Genomic DNA, 18268 nt, shown 5'->3' with positions numbered 1-18268 from the left:
TCAACCATAATGTGTGCATTTGTGTGTAACGTGGAAACAGTGCGTTGTATTGAAGTATGTTGTTCATGTGTTAATGCACATGAATTGCAAGAGGTAACCCACATTTGTACGTGTGCGTGTGTGTCGTAGATTGGTATCTCCATATGTGGGTTTCAGAAGGTGGAACGGAGCCCTACCAGGTCTCAAAGGTGTGTGTGTGTGTGTGTGTGTGTGTGTGTGTGCGCGCGTTTGTGTGTGTGTGTGTGTGTGTGTGTGTGTGTGTGTGTGTGTGTGTGTGTGTGTGTGTTTTTGTGTGTCTGTGTTTTTTCAGAAAGTATTCAGACCCCTTCACTTTTTCATATTTTGATATATGTTGCAGCCTTGTGCTGAAATCGTTTAAATTCATTTTTTCCCTCATCAATCTACACTCAATACCCCATATTATGACAAAGAGAAAACAGGATTTTAGAAAGTTTTGCAAATTTATTAAAAAGAAAAAACTGAAATATCACATTGACATAAGTATTCAGACCCTTTGCTATGACACTTGAAATTTAGCTCAGGTGCCTCTCATTTCTCTTGATCATCTTTGAGATGTTTCCACACCTTGATTGGAGACCACCTGTGGTAGATTCAAATGTTTGGACATGATTTGGAAAGGCACACACCTGTCTATATAAGGTCTCACAGCTCACAATGCATATCAGAGCAAAAACCAAGCCATGAGGTCGAACGAACTGTCTGCAGAGCTCAGAGACAGGATTGTGTCGAGGCACAGATTTGGGGAAGCCCACGAAAAAATTTCTGCTGCATTGAAGGTTCCCAAGAGCACAGTGGCCTCCATCATTCTTAAATGGAAAAAGTTTGGAACAACCAGGACTCTTCCTCGAGCTGGCCGCCCGGTCAAACTGAGCAATCGGGGGAGAAGGGCCTTGGTAAGAGAGGTGACCAAGAACCCGATGGTCACTCTGGCTGAGATCCAGAGATCCTGTGCGGAGATGAGAGAAACTTCCAGAAGGACAACCATCACTGCAACTCTCCACCGATCTGGGCTTTATGGCAGAATGGCCAGACGGAAGCCTCTCCTCAGTGAAAGACACATGAAAGCCCGCTTAGAGTTTGCAAAAAAGCACCTAAAGGACTCTCGGACTGTGAGAAACAAGATTCTGTGGTCTGATGAAACCAAGATTGAACTGTTTGGCTTCCGTCTGGCCACTCTGCCATAAAGCCCAGATCGGTGGAGTGTTGCAGTGATGGTTGTCCTTCTGGAAGTTTCTCTCATCTCCGCACAGGATCTCTGGATCTCAGCCAGAGTGACCATCGGGTTCTTGGTCACCTCTCTTACCAAGGCCCTTCTCCCCCGATTGCTCAGTTTGGCCGGGTGGCCAGCTCTAGGGAGAGTCCTGGTTGTTCCAAACTTTTTCCATTTAAGAATTATGGAGGCCACTGTGCTCTTGGGAACCTTCAATGCAGCAGATATTTTTTCGTGGGCTTCCCCAAATCTGTGCCTCGACACAATCCTGTCTCTGAGCTCTGCAGACAGTTCGTTCGACCTCATGGCTTGGTTTTTGCTCTGATATGCATTGTCAGCTGTGGGACCTTATATAGACAGGTGTGTGCCTTTCCAAATCATGTCCAAACATTTGAATTTACCACAGGTGGACTCCAATCAAGGTGTAGAAACATCTCAAAGATGATCAAGAGAAATGGGAGGCACCTGAGCTAAATTTCAAGTGTCATAGCAAGGGGTCTGAATACTTATGTAAGTAAATGTGATATTTCAGTGTTTTCTTTTTAATAAATTTGGAAAACTTTCTAAAATCCTGTTTTCTCTTTGTCAATACTAGGGCATGCCCGTACTATATCTATATCTAAAATTATATCCCCCCCCCCTATTTACATGCAATGGTTTGGTCCAAAGCGAACGGCTTGCGAGTGGTGACAATCCCCCCCCTCTATTTACATGCAATGGTTTGGTCCAAAGCGAACGGCTTCCGGAGTTTGGTAAAGAAATCGCCATCGCGTGCACAAACGCGCAGGAAAGCGAATGAATCGCAAATTCGTTTTTATTAGTTGTAAAACATAGTTTAACGCCAACATAGTTTGCAAACGTGAAATAAATGAATACGCTCTCAAATGTGCCATCCGAGGCAGAGTGTGCCCGCCACGTTCGGCACACGCGATCGTTCGCTGCTCTCTGATTGGTTGAATCGTTTTTTGGACATAGCTCGGTAAGTAATTGTCCGATTAATATGAAACCTTGAAAAGGCACATCCTCGGGTCCCCAGCAATATACCTGGCAAGTTAAAAGTATATCGGACCCGTGGTTGTCGAGAAACAGCGGTCACAGACAAACGTACAGACGTACAGACAGACAGACAGAGATTACTGGAATTATAGATAGATGGGGTATTGAGTGTAGATTGATGAGGGAAAAAATTAATTTAAACGATTTCAGCATAAAGCTGCAACATAACAAAATGTGAAAAAAGTGAAGGGGTCTGAATACTTTCTGAATGCACTGTATGTATATATATATATATATATACAGTGATCCCTCGTTTATCGCGGGGGTTACGTTCCAGAACCCCCGCGATAGACGAAAATCCGCGAAGTAGCGACCATATTTTTATTTTATTATTTATATATATTTTAAAGCTTTACGACCCTCCCCACACTCTTATTAACCTTTCCCACACTCTTATTAACCTTTCTCACACTCTTATTAACCTTTCTCACACTCTTATTAACCTTTCCCATACTCTTATAAACACTTCCTATACTCTTAAACACTTTTTACACTCTTAAACATACGTAATTTTAACAACATATAAAATTCTAATGGGTACTCACCATTGAAGATACTGTAGCGACCCATGGGTCTCCCAAGCAAGACCAGCATTAGAATCTCCTTGCTCCAGCCGGTGACGTCACCGGCGGGGATCCGCGGTGCAAGAGTGGCTGGTCATGTGACCACCAAAGCGTGCCGCGCGTGCGGGTATAATCAGCTACACCTGTTGATCACGTGACCACCGAAGCACCCCACGCTTGAGAGGCGTGGCTTTCGGTTTCGGTTCCTGGTTGTGCTTTATAATGCAGCCCGATAAACTGGCTTTTCAGTGTTCCCGAGTTGGTTTTGAGAATAAATATCTTCTCGGACGAGTTTGTCTTGCCCGTCATTTCGTCCGTATCAAGCAAGAGCCCCGGCTCTTCAATACTACAACTTGCGTGATGAAGATGATGATGAATTAGCTGTGCAGTACTGATGACGATGAAGGTGATGACGATGATGAATGTACTGCACAGCCAGAAAGAGCATTACAGTTACCCATTACGTGGGTAACTAGCGCAAGTGGAAGCTGCCGCATCTGCGTTTTCCATACGCACGACTCTTTGTCTCTTTGTCTACTCTTCTACTGTACACTATGCACAGTATTTTATTTCTTGTAATATGTTTTAATTACTGTATTTTTCTTATTTTTTTACGTTTTTTAATTTTTTAGGCTAGAAAATGCTTATTTTACCACAAAAATATTTAAAATAATAGTATATAAAAATACATTTATACCGCAAAATCCCGCGATATAGCGAAAAATCCGCGATATAATTTTACATATACTAGCGAGAAAAACCCACGATGTACCGAAGCCGCGAAAAGTGAACCGCGATATAGCGAGGGACGACTGTATATATATATATATATATATATATATGTATATATATGTGTGTGTGTGTGTCTAATTTAAATGATTCATACATACGGGAGGAAAGGGGGGGGGGGGTTTGACACATTACAGAAGAGAGGGGCCACGTTTTTCTGCTTCAATCCAGCATGAAAGGAAAGACCTCGTGGTAAAACCGATTTTTATTCATTTTACATCTTTATTCCAATTGTAATATGTATATTTTTGGCTCCCACTCACCTTCCTCTGCATTTTCTCCAAGTCCAGGAACCTAACCCCTCTTTCCCATCAGCCCTTGGTTTTAACTATTGCGAGTTTGACTATCACAGCATTTTCTAGGACCATAACCCCCGCGATATTGAAGGGTTTATTTTACACTCCTACTGGAAGCACATTTCATTCCCTTTATATTTCGGCATTTAGCTTGATGTGGAGTACAAGTCGAATTGGATAATTTCCACCTTTTTCTTTCCTTTATTCATAGATAAGTCCATAAGGAGTACAAGACGAAGCTCGATCAACTATGGTAGATAGACAAACTGTTAGTCATTCAGAACAACAGAAGTGTTAATTCCTCCCTGACACTGTCACAACACATTGCTGCCTATGGTAATTTCAGGGTCATGAACATTAATGAGCTGATTTGGGCATATTATTTGAACTAGTTTGTGGGACAACCTTTCAGATAAATTAGGAATGCAAATAGTTTTTCAACATGTTTGTTGTCATATAGAGGTGCAGTATTTAAAACAAGATAAATCATTATCAGCGCTGGCTTACAGCACATTTACATTTTAGCAATCCCGAACACATTTCTCGCTGATACCATATTTCCTGTGCAAAGGAGCCATATTCCCTCCATTTTCCTCAGCGAACTGAACTTCCAACTTAAAAGCTGCTGTGTACGATTTGCGTGACTTTACGGGAGGCATTTTAAGGTGATGTTGTAAGGATTGACACATATGAATCGGATTGAAAGTGTTGGATGAAACTAATTGGTGAGTGTGTGCTCGTTATTGATTGGATAACTTCGCATGCATTAGCAAGGGGATTAACATTCAATTGCTCACCCGATTGGCAAACGTTTCGGGCAATGATTTCTGTAATGTTTTAAATTAATTATTATACAATTTATTTCAGAAAATATCACACATTACAATTATTTTTATTTATATGCAATTAAATGTCTTAAACCCTAAATAAGTCATTGGACATTACGCTAAATTTCCATGGGTCCCTATAGTTTGCTTAAATCGCGAGACCTCGTGAGATCTTGGAGATGACGTCACGGATTTTCGAAGCTCCACACGGTCTCCACGTTTTCAAAGTTAAGTCTGTTCACAATTGTATTTTGTCGAAACTGTATTTATCTTTTGGTGTGTGAACCTATAGTGTGTCCCTTGCAAGTTTCTCGGTGTTTATCTTTCATAAATTAATCGTTTTCTGTTTGCCGTGCCACGTGTGAGGCCTTGCAGCCTTAGGCTTCCCCCGTCGAAGTTTGTTCCTTCCTTCGCTGGTTTTGCTAGGTTTTTTGATTTTCACTTCTCCCCCAAACTTCACCGAACATCTACTCTTTGTCTGACGTTGTAACCCCCACCCCCCCCCCCCAAAAAAAAACAACAACAAAAAAAACACTTTTATTTCCCTTTCTCCTCGTGTGCTTTTGTCCCATCGTGTGCTTTTGCCTCTGCCCATGTGCGTTGTCTCGCCCGGCCCCCATTATCCCCTTGCCTTCCACCTTTTGCCCTGTTCAAGTGACTCGTGGTTGTCCCTCTCGGCTCCCTCTCCCCATTGGTATTTTTGTGAATATAAGATTGTCCTTCACGGTTCTGTTTAAATATGTTTAAACTTTCCCCTGGAGTGTTTTATTCAGTGGTTTATTACAACACGCTGTTTTTCTTCCTATTTAAAAGGCTCCTTTCAATTTCCTCTTCAACTCATTCCATTTCAAAAAAATATTCAATCTATATATATAAAGTAGAGTTGGCCTCTGTGTCTGTATCCTGATCTATCTATGATCTCTAAGATCTCGAGAACCCGTGGACGGATTTGCGAGCGGAAAGTACTGTTCGACTCGGGATGGTCCCAGGAATGTCACGGAGACATAAACATTTAAAAAATTTCGGGTTTTAAAATTAGCGTATTATTAGCACTAGCAGAAGAGAGAGGGATTCGAAGGGAGGGAGCGCAGCGCTTCTAGCGCTTCTGACTACAGCACACCTTAAAATTAAAAAAACTTCGGGTTTTAAAATTAGTGTGTTACGCGTAATTAGCGCTAGCAGAAGAGGGAGGGAATCTAAGGGAGGGAGCGCAGTGCTCCCTCCAGCGCTTCTGTTAGCGTAATTAGCGTATTTCGGAACGTTAATTTTTCAACTTCATTATTCGGAATCAGTACGTCCGAGAGAACCTTCGTAACGTTAATTTTTCAACTTCATCCGATTGACATGGGACCAACGGCATGTGACAAAGAGTGAAACATACAGGCTACATTTATTTGACGACAATGAGTTCCGACTTCCGACCTCGGTGGGATGACAGGCTGAGTCAACCCCCCTGGTGTGAAGGGGGAGGAGGAGGGGAGGGGGAAGAGAAGGGGAGGGGAACGAGGGGGAAGGGGATGGGAGGGGGGGGAGGGGGAGGGGGAAGGGGGAGGGGGAGGGGGAAGGGGGGAGGGGAGGGGGGGGAGGGGAAAGGGGGGGGAGGGGGAGGGGAGGGGCCCTTCTTCCCCTGGGCACCCCCGCACCCTTCCCTCCCCCCTTCCCCTCCCCCCTCCCCCCCCTTCCCCCTCCCCCCCATTCCCCTCCCCTCCTCTTCCCCCTCCCCTCCTCCTCCCCCGCTTCCCCCTCCCCCCTCCCCCCCGTTCCCCTCCCCTCCTCTTCCCCCTCCCCTCCTCCTCCCACTCCCGTGCAAAGCCGGGTACCTCTGCTAGTCTCTTATAATTCTTTCTCACTACATGCTCTAAATTCTCATTCATTCCACCCCTCCTCCATCGTTCTTAAACGGATCGCCAACTTGAAAATCACAACAAACCCAATTTGTTATAAATGTTCATCTTTCATGAATCATCCACTTTCTAAACTCCCCCCTTGCCCCTCCCCTCCAAATCTCCCCCCTTGCCCCTCCCCTCCTAAACTCCCCCCTTGCCCCTCCCCTCCTAAACTCCCCCTTGCCCCTCCCCTCCAAATCTCCCCCCTTTCCCCTCCCCTCCAAATCTCCCCACTTGCCCCTCCCCTCCTAAACTCCCCCCTTGCCCCTCCCCTCCCAAACTCCCCCCTTGCCCTTCCCCTCCTAAACTCCACCCTTGCCCTTCCCATTCAAAACTCCCCCCAACCCCTCCCCTTCAAATCTCCCCCCCCCCCCAACCATCCCTCCCAAATTCTCCCTCCTCCCACCTCCTTCTCAAAGCTGCCTCCTCCCCACTTCGTCTCCCTTCTATCTCATACCTCCACCTCCCCCAACCTTCTGCTTTCCTCTGCCCACCCCCTCAAACAACCCCTCACTGTGCCTCATCCCATCACCATCAAACCTTTCATCCTCCTCATCCTTCCCTGTCTTGTAACTCTTCTGTAATCTCTGACACACAATCAACTGTTCTTCCTACCTCCCCCTCACATCCTTCATTTGACCCTACCCCTCCCCTCCCCTGTCCTGCACCCGATGCTCCCCCTCTCTTCTCATTAACGGTATGGCCCTCAAACATCCGGGGCCTTCGCTCAAACCTGATTGATCTCTCCATGCAGGTTGCTTCTGACAATACAGACTTGATCTGCTAAACAGAAACTTTCCTCCTTCAAGATGTCTCTGATTCCTTAATACTCTCTTCCTGGTTACTCCCTCCTCCGGTATGATAGACCTGAACCTCGTCCTGGTGGTGGGGTGGCTATCTTTATCAAAAACTCTCTTCCTCATTCCCCTTGCACTGCGCTCTATCCACCCCACCCCCAGGAGTACCTCTGGCTACGGATTCCTCTCTGCTCCCACCTTTTGTTCATATGTGTTCTGGACCGTCCTCCAAACAGTGATGACTCCATTTACATTTCGCTGTCGGACAACATGGACCAACTTCTATCAACTCATCCAAACTCTCTCTTCCTCATATGTGGCGACTTCAACTGTCATCATGTGCAGCTGGCTGGGTGTGGGTTCATCTCTCACCAGCCATGGCACCTCAGCAAAGGACTTCTGCGACTCATTGGGACTGACACAATCTGTCAATTTCCCGACCCGGATCTCAGTCAATGGAGTATCTTCTCTTCTGGACTTGGTTATGACTAACTTCCCTGCAAAGGTCTGCTGCTCTTCTTCTGCTCCAATCGGTTCTTCTGATCATGTGCTTGTTAAAGTGGACATCTCTCTGGCCATTCTTAGAGAGCCTCCTCAGCGCCAACGAGTCTGGCATTTCACTCAGGCCGACTGGCATGGGCTGCAAGCAGCCATCAATCACCTGGACTGGTCTCCCATCTCCACTGCCTCTGACATCAATTCTTCCTGGGAATTCTTCCAAAGCAAACTGCTCTCTCTCATGCACAGATTTATCCCATCTCGTCTCCAGTTGTCTTACCCTTCCTCTCGTCTATGGTACACTGAATCATGTGGTGAGGCAGTTGCCCTGAAACAACATGCCTTTGCCTCTTGGAAGGCAAATCCAACTGAAGGCAATCTCAGTTCCTTCCACCAAGCTCGGAACAAGTGTGTGTCTACCCTCTGGAGTGCCAGGAAGCACTATCTCTCCACACTCAAGATTGAACTCTCAAACCTGTCTCCTTCCTCCAAATCCTGGTGGCGTCTGGTCAAATCCGTTTCTGGTGTTTGTTCCCCCTCCATCCCCTCCCTTACCTCAAATGGCTACACAGTTGACACCACACGTGACAAAGCCGAATGCCTCAACTCTGTGTTTGCCTCAAAATCCTGTGTCCCAAACGCATCTCTCTCTGTTCCCACCTTTCCCAGTCGAACCCAACTGCTCCTGGACTTTGTCTCCTTCTCTCCTCACAAGGTGGAGAAGTTTTTGTCAAACCTCGACTCTGATTCTGCAACTGGACCAGACGGCATCAGTCCAAGGGTCCTAAAATCCTGCTCTGCCGCTCAATCTCACCCTCTCTCTGTTCTTTTCACCCTCTCTTTTGCTCAAGGTCATCTGCCAGCAGCTTGGAAATCAGCAAACATTACTGCTTTACACAAAAGTGCAAAAACAGATCCTTGCAACTACAGACCAATCAGCCTGCTTCCAATTATCAGCAAAGTCATGGAATCCATCATTGCTTCGGATATCAAATCCTTCCTCTTCTCCAATGGCTTGATCTCTGATCATCAATTTGGATTCAGACCAGGTCATTCTACTCTGGACATGTTGCTTCTGCTGTCTCAACAATGGATGGAGGTCCTCAATGCCAAACAGGAAATCAGAGCTGTCTCACTTGACATATCACGTGCCTTCGATACGGTCTGGCACCCAGCTCTGCTCACCAAACTCTCCTCCAATGGTATCCATGGAAATCTCCACTCATGGCTTGCGGACTTCCTCTCTGGTCGTCGGCAACGTGTGGCCCTGAATGGATTTCTCTCATCTCCCCCTTCCTGTTCTGGCTGGAGTTCCCCAAGGTAGTTTTCTGAACCCTGTGCTATTTCTGGTCTTCATCAATGATCTCTCCGACTTTCTGGAAAATCCTCTCTATCTCTTTGCTGATGACTCCACTATCTGCCGCTCCATTCCTCATCCCTCAGATCGGCAGTCTGCAGCCTCCTCACTCTCTGCAGACCTGGACATCACAGACTGCTCAAACAAGTGGAACATTTCTTTCAATCCTGACAAATCTCACACTCTTACAATGTCTCTCCGAAAGGACCGACTGGAAAACCCTCCCATCGACTTTCTCAACAATCCTCTCCAATAAGTTCTGTCACTCAAGCTTTTCGGTCTCACTATCTGCCATGATCTTTCTTGGGAAAACCACATTTCCAAGCTGGCCTCCAAAGCCAGTCGCCGACTGGGCATCCTCCATCGTGCGAAGTCCTTCCTTGGCACACTTGAGCTCCTCACCACATACAAGGCTTTCATCCGCAGCTCAATGGAATACTGTTCCCCCCTCTGGGCTGGTGCTCCTGCCTCACACCAAGCTCGGCTTCACGCTGTTGAAACCAAAGCTTTCAGAATCATTGGAATCTCCTGCGATGAAGTTAACTCTGAGGGCCTTTCACTCACTCACCGCAGGCAGGTTGGTGGTCTTTCTGTCTTCTACCGACACCTGTCCGGCCTTGCTCCCCCAGCTCTCTGTGCTCTGTCCCCCCCAATATTCCTTCAGGTCGCACAAGATCTGCCTGCAACCCTCTAATGGTTGGTTAAACTGCCATAATCTAGGCTCTCTGCTCACCTTCACTCTTTCATTCCCCTTTTCTCCCGCCTCTGGAACAAACTCCCCCACTCCCTTCAATCCCACTCCTCCTTCCAGGGCTTTAAAACAGCTGTTCACCACCATCTCTTATCTTCCCCCATCCAAAACCTTGATCTTTTTGATCAAAACCTTGATCAAAACCCCGCTAATTCACCCCAGATACACGTTTTTTTTTGGAAATTCCAACTTCTTTCCTGGAAGTCGTTGCAGTGTTCATATGTTTTATACCTCTCCCACCTCCCCCCAAGCCCTCCCCCTCCCACATTTCTCCCGATGTCCCTGCTCTCAAATGTTGTGTTTGTGTCCTTCCCCCTCTCTCCCCATCTTGTCTACCGCTCCCCTTGTTTTTTGTGTTTTATATGTCGGTTTCACTTTTTGTGTGATTAATGTTAGCTGTTTCACGAGCCTCGATCTTGTATCCAAAAAAAGAAAAAAAAAGAAGAAGTCTATTCCGGGTGCAAGTCGAGCCTCGGCCCGGACTTCCGGGGAAAAAGTATTTGAAACTCGAGGTTCCAGGGAACCTGAACTCAACTAGTCTATATCAATATGGTTAGAATATGCATAATAGAACCACAAACTATATAGTTTATATGTGCTGAAGAGGTACAGTAACGTTGAAGATATCTCATGTTTAAACAGGAAACTAGAAAAAATTGAGTTTTCAGTGAGGCATAAAAACTAAAACTACAATTACTTTTCTCAGATTTCAGACTTGAATTTATTTAGAAAGACTTGGTCAAACAATACACATGTATGGTATTGAATCAATCTCTAAGTGGCAAAAGGCACCAGGTCAGCACCTAACTAATATGTGTGCAAAGTTAGGTTAAGATATATTGAATGGTTTTTGAGTTCTGCTCCGGAAACAAAATGTATAACAAAATGCACTATGTCCAGCTTGTTTCCATGGAAACCAGAAAAATGAAAATTATCAAATATCTTTAAGTGGCAAAAGGCACAAGTTTCATCAAATTTGATCAGTATTTGTGACTTTTAGAGCTTGGACGTCGTACAAACTGATGTTTATGGGTCAAGTCATGTCATCGGTCACGACGAGGTCATTTTTTGGACATCGTCAAAACCCGTAATATATATGTTGAGGTTTGTTACATACTATCTACACACCATGTTTCAGCCTTCCAGCTACATTAGGAAGTACCAGATTGACAAAAATTTATTTTTCAATATGGCCGTGCTACCGCACCCATTTTTGGGCGTGCAACGCCCAAATGCAATCCCAAACTAGTTTATGTCTTAAAGATGCTGCATAACAAGTTTCATCAAATTTAATCAATATTTGTGACTTTTAGAGCGCAGACGTCGAATTGTTTACAGACGACAGAGAGACCGACAGACAGACGACGGACGACGGACACTGGGTGTCGACAAAAACTCAGCTGGACATAGTCCAGTTGAGTTAAAAAACAACTTGTACGCCACAAAATACGGTAAGACCACCATGGAACTGTAAACGAAACTCCTTGGGAAGACTATAATTTGGGTGTGGGAAACAGGGAAACAACAACTTTGCTGCACCATGTGCACCTTTCGGTGCTTATATTCTTATCCAGATCCAATTATTTGCAACCCTTGGATCCCCTAGTATCTCTTAAGCAAACCTTTTTTTTTTTTTAACAGATTTCAGCAAAGATGAATGTTTTCATTAATGTTTCAATGCCTTTCCTTCTTTTCAAATGAGAAGTTGATATACAGTTTTCCGTATTGATTACATTTCAATTTGGAACTCCGGAGAATCTGGGATTTGAATCACGGTTCGGGTAGGGGAAAATCAATTCAAACCGGGTATTCGATTCTTCTACACAAGCTTAACCAGAACCACATGTAAAGCAGGGTACAACACGAGCAAGGTCACTCAGATGACTACAGGCAGTGGCCTGGTAGGAGGTGAAATGGAGTAGAGAGAGCAGCAAACTCATCAACATCTTACAAGGCAGGTTCCTGCTGTGTTTGTGCCAGCAACGTCTTCAGTGAGGTATTCTCTCTTCGCAGGTCCTATCAATAAAAAGCAACAATACCAAGAACACATGAAGCTTTAAATGAACAAGCGTTACCCCTAGGTCCCCCGTCGGTGAAGTGATGTGAGTTGACAGAGTGGAAGACGCAAGGTGGCCATCTTGGATTTTGACGTGGCGACCCAATTTTCAATAGTGTTCTTCCTTATACCTAGATACATCCATACACCAGATTAGAAGTTGGTACTTCGCTTATTTTTCAAGATATTCCGCTCACAAGGTTCAGACAAACATGGCGGTGGCCATCTTGGATTTTGACGTGGCGATCTAATTTTCAATAGGGTTCTTCCATATGCCTCGATACACGCACACACCAAATTAGAATTCGGTCCTTCGCTTACGCACACACGCACGCACGTACGCACGCACGCACACACGGACGGAGGGGAAAACCATAGTCCCCCTTTCGCTCCGCGGTGCGACGGGGGACAAAAACGACAAAGAAAACCTGATAAGCAGTCATTTTAACCAAAACAAAAAGTTGTTCAAAAATATTTTTAACCAGTATCATCATATTATATTTCAATAATAAGAGGGTGTCACACATCACAAAAGTGTTGTTACTCCCGCCAGGGAGTAATGCATTCGATCGTGTCCGTGCGTGCGTGTGCGTGTGCGTGTGTGTGTTCGTGTGTTTGTGAACAAGATATCTGGAAAAGTTCTGAACGGATTTGGATGAAGGTTGGTGGGATGATTGCCCTTGGGATAAGGAATAAATTGATTAGTTTTTGGTGAAGCTCAGGATATTATTCCGGATCCAGGAATTTTTTGAAGGATTGTTTACCATTGGAAGATAGGGCTCATTTTTAAATCTTCTATATATTCTATATTTAACATTGTGATATGAAAATAGTTTTCATATTTGTTGTAAGTGTAGTTTAAACTCGTGGTTATGCGTTAGAGCGGTGTATTTTGTTAGTAGCGTCGTCTTCAAGGTTCTTTTTTTTTTTTTCTAATAAAGACATATTCTGTCATTTTAAAACCACAAAAGTGTGTATTAGGTTTCCCCGTTTCATAAAATGTATCGTTTGATACGTATAATGCTTTAAAACTTTTTTTTTTTTTTACCTCAGAAGAGATATCAACATTTACCTCAGCGAATGTGAATCGCGGTGTCAGTGTTTGATGAACTTATAAAGACTTAGGTGAGTTATAAGTGTGACAAGCATGTGCACGGGATTCTTCCCAGAAGAATGAGTGGTCGCATTAGCTTATACGACTTAAAATGAGCGAGTTTTGTTTTGACGTTTGGGCCAGTTTTACATGTTGTATCCCTAAGGAATGAAACGAACGTTTTTCCTGGCTTACAATTTTATTTGAAGTCACACATGCCTCAAAATACACTCACTTATATAGAATTGAACGCTGAATCCGAAAATGTAAGTGAAATTGCCTTGTTTTTTTTAAACATTATCTTCTATATATTCTAAATATATATCTGTGCAGTGTCTGTCTTGTCTTGTGTTGTCTTGCCTTGTGTTGTCACTGAACTACTCCCTCAAACTTTTGTGAAATCGTACTATTCCAACTTGACCCACGGCGGGAGCATGCGCTCTACTGAGTGGCGTTCTAGTTTAAAATGCTTTCTTACTTCGGATATAGAGGTGTACTCCTGCACCTGCCCGAACAGTCGTTCCACCCACCCTGAAAGCAACTGATGTTTCTGTAGCACACATTTGGCAGTGATTCAAACAGAACAAAGATATAGCAAGTATGGCCTTTTCGAAAAAATGAGATGAACGATGAAGAATACAAAATGCCCTATTCATTCATTCTCCCTCTTGAATACTCCCATCTCTCAGATTTCTTTTTCTTCCCTGCCCCCCCCTTAATCCCTAACCGTTTCATTTTTTTTCTCAATATTATTTTACACATTTATTCCTCCTGTGGACACAATGTTGATGGCTCCCATAATGATAAATCAACCCAAATAGTTATTGTCCCCTGTCGCACCGCGGAGCAAAAGGGGGACTATGGTTTTCCCCTCCATCCGTGTGTGCGTGCGTGCGTGCGCACGTAAGCGAAGGACCGAAATCTAATTTGGTGTGTGGGTGCAACTAGGCATATGGAAGAACCCCATTGAAAATTAGGTCGCCACGTCAAAATCCAAGATGGCTGTCACCATATCGAAACCTTTGAGCGCGATATCTTGAAAAGTAAATGTCTGAACCATGTGAGCAGAATATCTTGAAAAATAAATGAACTACTAACTTCTAATCTGGTGTGTGGGTGTATCTACACATAAGGAAGACCGCTATTGACAATTGGGTCGAAACGTCAAAATTCAAGATGGCCACCGCCATGTATGTCTGAACCTTGTGAGCGGAATATCTTGAAAAATAAGCGAAGTACCAACTTCTAATCTGGTGTGTGGGTGTATCTAGGCATAAGGAAGAACGCTATTGAAAATTGGGTCGCCACATCAAAATCCAAGATGGTCGCCTTGCATCTTCCACTTTGTCAACTCACATCACTTCACCGACGGGGGGCCAAGGCGTAACGCTTGTATACAACTGTATTCCTTCAGTTCAACCTGCAGAAAATGAAAAGGATACCAATAACTATTTCACAATAGACTCTTTGTGATACAATATTACATTGCTGGCGACATGTCATCCTTCAGATAGGCCATCAAACTGGCTGTCCCTGGCCATCAATCTATGCATCTTCAGAATATGGCAATTAATGTGGAGACAGTAGTTGTGGAGAGCTCCATCTTGTGGGAGAAGAAACCATCCTAAATCTTTTTTTTTTTTTAATTCAGAATAAAAACGCTTTCAAACTGTACTTTCAAAGTCACTTTGAGACTTAAGTGTGACCTCCTTCTTCTTCTTCTTCTTTAACGACCCCTATTATTCCTACTGTGGGGTTGTCTGGGGAGGGGGTGGTAAGAGGGAATTGGTCTGGAACCAGCTGGCCAGGATTGATATTCGACTGGCAGGAACATGTAATTTGTTCAAGGAGGCCAGTGATAACTTGCCTACTCTTCATGAAAGACTGTGGAATCCTTATCGCCTTCCAATATTCCCAGTGCTAGCTAATGGATCCTCTGACTTAATGTCTTTCAGATGGATGGCGGACACATTTATACATTGTCATACATGCAAAATACCAAGGCGTTAGTTTGTAGCTGGGTCTAGATTCAAACGCAGACAAGACAGGCTCAAAGACAAGTGCTCGTTAATCTAAGCTACACAGACAGCTCTTCAGATTTAAGCAAATCTATTTATAAGCATTTCATGCTAACATCAACATGTAAATAAATGATGTTCTACATTTGATAGTGTTAAAACAGGAACAAACAACCAATGAATACAATTAAATACTTATGAGCATCTTTTAAAGCATGCTGTAGCGGTTACCGCTGGATGCACACAATCGCCTTGCACCGGCCAGAACACGGCCAGATGCGCCTCTCCCGGGCATTCCCGGACTCACTGTTCCCGGGCACGCCCGAACCTCCCGGGCACGCCCGGTCTCGTCTTTCCCGGGCATGCCCGCTCTCGCCTTTCCAGGGCTCGCCCAGAGCGTCCGGGCATGCCCGCTATCGCCTTTTCAGGGCTCGCCCAGAGCGTCCGGGCATGCCCGCTATCGCCTTTCCAGGGCTCGCCCAGAGCGTCCGGGCATGCCCGCTATCGCCTTTCCAGGGCTCGTCCAGAGCGCACGGGCACGCCCAGCCTCGACTTGCCAGGCCGCAGCCAAACACGCCCGGGCAGGTCCAGACTCGCCTTTCCAAGGCTCGCCCTTGACACCCGGGCATGCCCGGTATAGCTTTTGCCGGGCAAACTTCCCGACATAAATGTGTATATATATTGCTGCCCGATAAACGGGCTTGTCAGAATACCTGAGCTGTTTTGTTTCAATAAAGCAACTCGGACGAATTCCGTCTTTGGTCGCGTCAATTCTTTCGACTCGCGTTGGAGCGCAGTTCCTTCATTGGTGACCTACCGACATGGATACGGCAGTGACGCTTAAACTGCCTACCTTCTGGGAGGCTCACGCGGCTGTTTGGTTCGCTCAGGCGGACTCTCAGTTCGCCCTGCGAGGCATCACCGCGGACGACACCCGCTTCCACCATGTTGTGGCGGCACTCGGTTCCGCCACCGCGGCCCGCGCCTTGAGCCTCCTCGAGCACCCGCCGGCTGCTGACAAATACGACGCGCTGAAGACACTCCTCCTCGACGCTTTCGCCCTCTCACCGGCAGCACGCGCACGGCGCCTGCTCGCTCTGCCCGAGCTCGGCGTCACGCGCCCGTCAGAGCGCATGGACTATATGCTCTCGTTGCTCGGTGAGCACTCTCCGGATTTTCTGTTCCGCGAGCTGTTCCTTCGCCAGCTGCCTCACCCGGTACGCCTCGCCCTGGCTGGCACGTTGATCACGGATTCCCGCGCCCTCGCCAGGGAAGCCGATAAGATCTCCTCGGCGGGCCAGCACATCGGCTTGGTTACCTGGAGCCCACCGCCGTCCGAGGCGACGCCCACGACGCCCGAGCGCCCTGCGCGGTTGGAGGCCGAACTGCCGGTGCAACTGGCGGCCGCCACGCCGCACCGCCCGCTTCCGACACGATGGCCGGGGCCTCCACCTGACCGGGCGTGGTGTTATTACCATGCCAGGTTCGGACACAAGGCTCGGATATGCCGGCCCCCGTGCACTTTCGGCAGGTCGGGAAACGGCCGGGCCGGCGTTCATTTCCAGCCATGAGCGCCGGCCACTCGGGCAACTTGCTGTTTATTCGGGACAAAGCGTCTGGGCGGCGTTTCCTGTGTGACACCGGCGCCCAACTGAGCGTCATACCCGCCTCCGAGCAGGACAGGCGGGACGCCGTTTGCGGCCCCTCTTTGGTCGCAGCTAATGGCTCGGCCATACACACTTTCGGCCCACGCGTCGTCACCCTCTGCTTCGGCAGCCAGCGTTTTCAATGGACTTTTGTGACCGCCTGCGTCCCCATGGCTTTGCTGGGCACCGACTTCCTCTGCGCGCAAGGGCTGCTGGTCGACGTCAAACGTCGTCGCCTTGTCAACGCCGAGACCTTCAGCTCCCTGGCGTGCACGATGAGCAGCTCCGCGCCGACCGAACTGGCGTGCGCCCTCCCGGCAGCGAACGAGTTCGCTCGCCTGCTCGCGGAATTCCCGGCCCTCACGCGGCCGACGTTTTCGGCCGTCGCGGTGCGGCACGGGATCGAGCACCACATACCCACTACGGGCCCGCCGGTCTACGCCAGGGCCCGCCGCCTCGACCCGGCCAAGCTCGCCGTGGCGAAGGCCGAGTTCGACGTGTTGGAGCACCTCGTCATCGTGCGGCGCTCCGATAGCGCGTGGGCCTCGCCACTGCACATCGTGCCAAAGCCGGGGGGTGGATGGCGCCCGTGTGGCGACTACCGCCGTCTCAATGACGCTACCACCCCCGACAGGTACCCGATCCCGCATATTCAGGACTTTTCCGCCCGTTTGGCGGGACGGGTCATCTTTTCGAAAATTGACCTGATACGGGGCTACCACCAGGTACCTGTCCGGGCGGCCGACGTCCCGAAGACGGCCGTCATCACGCCGTTCGGCCTGTTCGAATTTTTGCGGATGCCATTTGGCCTCAAGAACGCGGCCCAGGCGTTCCAGCGCTTGATGGACGGCGTGCTGCGCGACCTGCCGTTTCTTTTCGTCTATCTGGACGATATCCTCGTCGCCAGCACGTCCCGCGCCGAGCACCTCCTCCACCTCCGAACACTGTTCGGTCGCCTCAGCGAGCACGGCTTAATTGTCAACCCGGTCAAATGCCACTTCGGCACGACGACCGTTGACTTTTTGGGCCACCGCATCACCAAGACCGGGGCCGTGCCGCTGCCGACCAAGGTCGAGGCCATCAACACGTTCCCGCGTCCCCGTTCCATCAAGGCCCTCCAAGAGTTCCTCGGCATGGTGAATTTTTATCACCGATTCGTGCCCCGCGCTGCTCAGCTCATGCGGCCCCTTTACGAGGCCCTCCGGGGCAAGCCGGCCAAGCATGACATTGTTTGGTCCGCGGCCATGGACGCGGCCTTCGCCAGCGCCAAACGGGCCCTCGCCGACGCAAAGCTGCTGGCTCACCCGGTGCTCAACGCGCCCATCGCCCTCACTACGGACGCCTCCAACTACGCGGTGGGCGCCGTCCATGAGCAATGGGTGGACGGGGTTTGGCAGCCACTCG

This window comes from Myxine glutinosa, chromosome 2 (assembly GCF_964187855.1).
Source record: "Myxine glutinosa chromosome 2, kmMyxGlut1.1, whole genome shotgun sequence".
Taxonomy (NCBI): Eukaryota; Metazoa; Chordata; class Myxini; order Myxiniformes; family Myxinidae; genus Myxine; species Myxine glutinosa.
Note: the sequence above shows the minus strand (reverse complement) of the source record.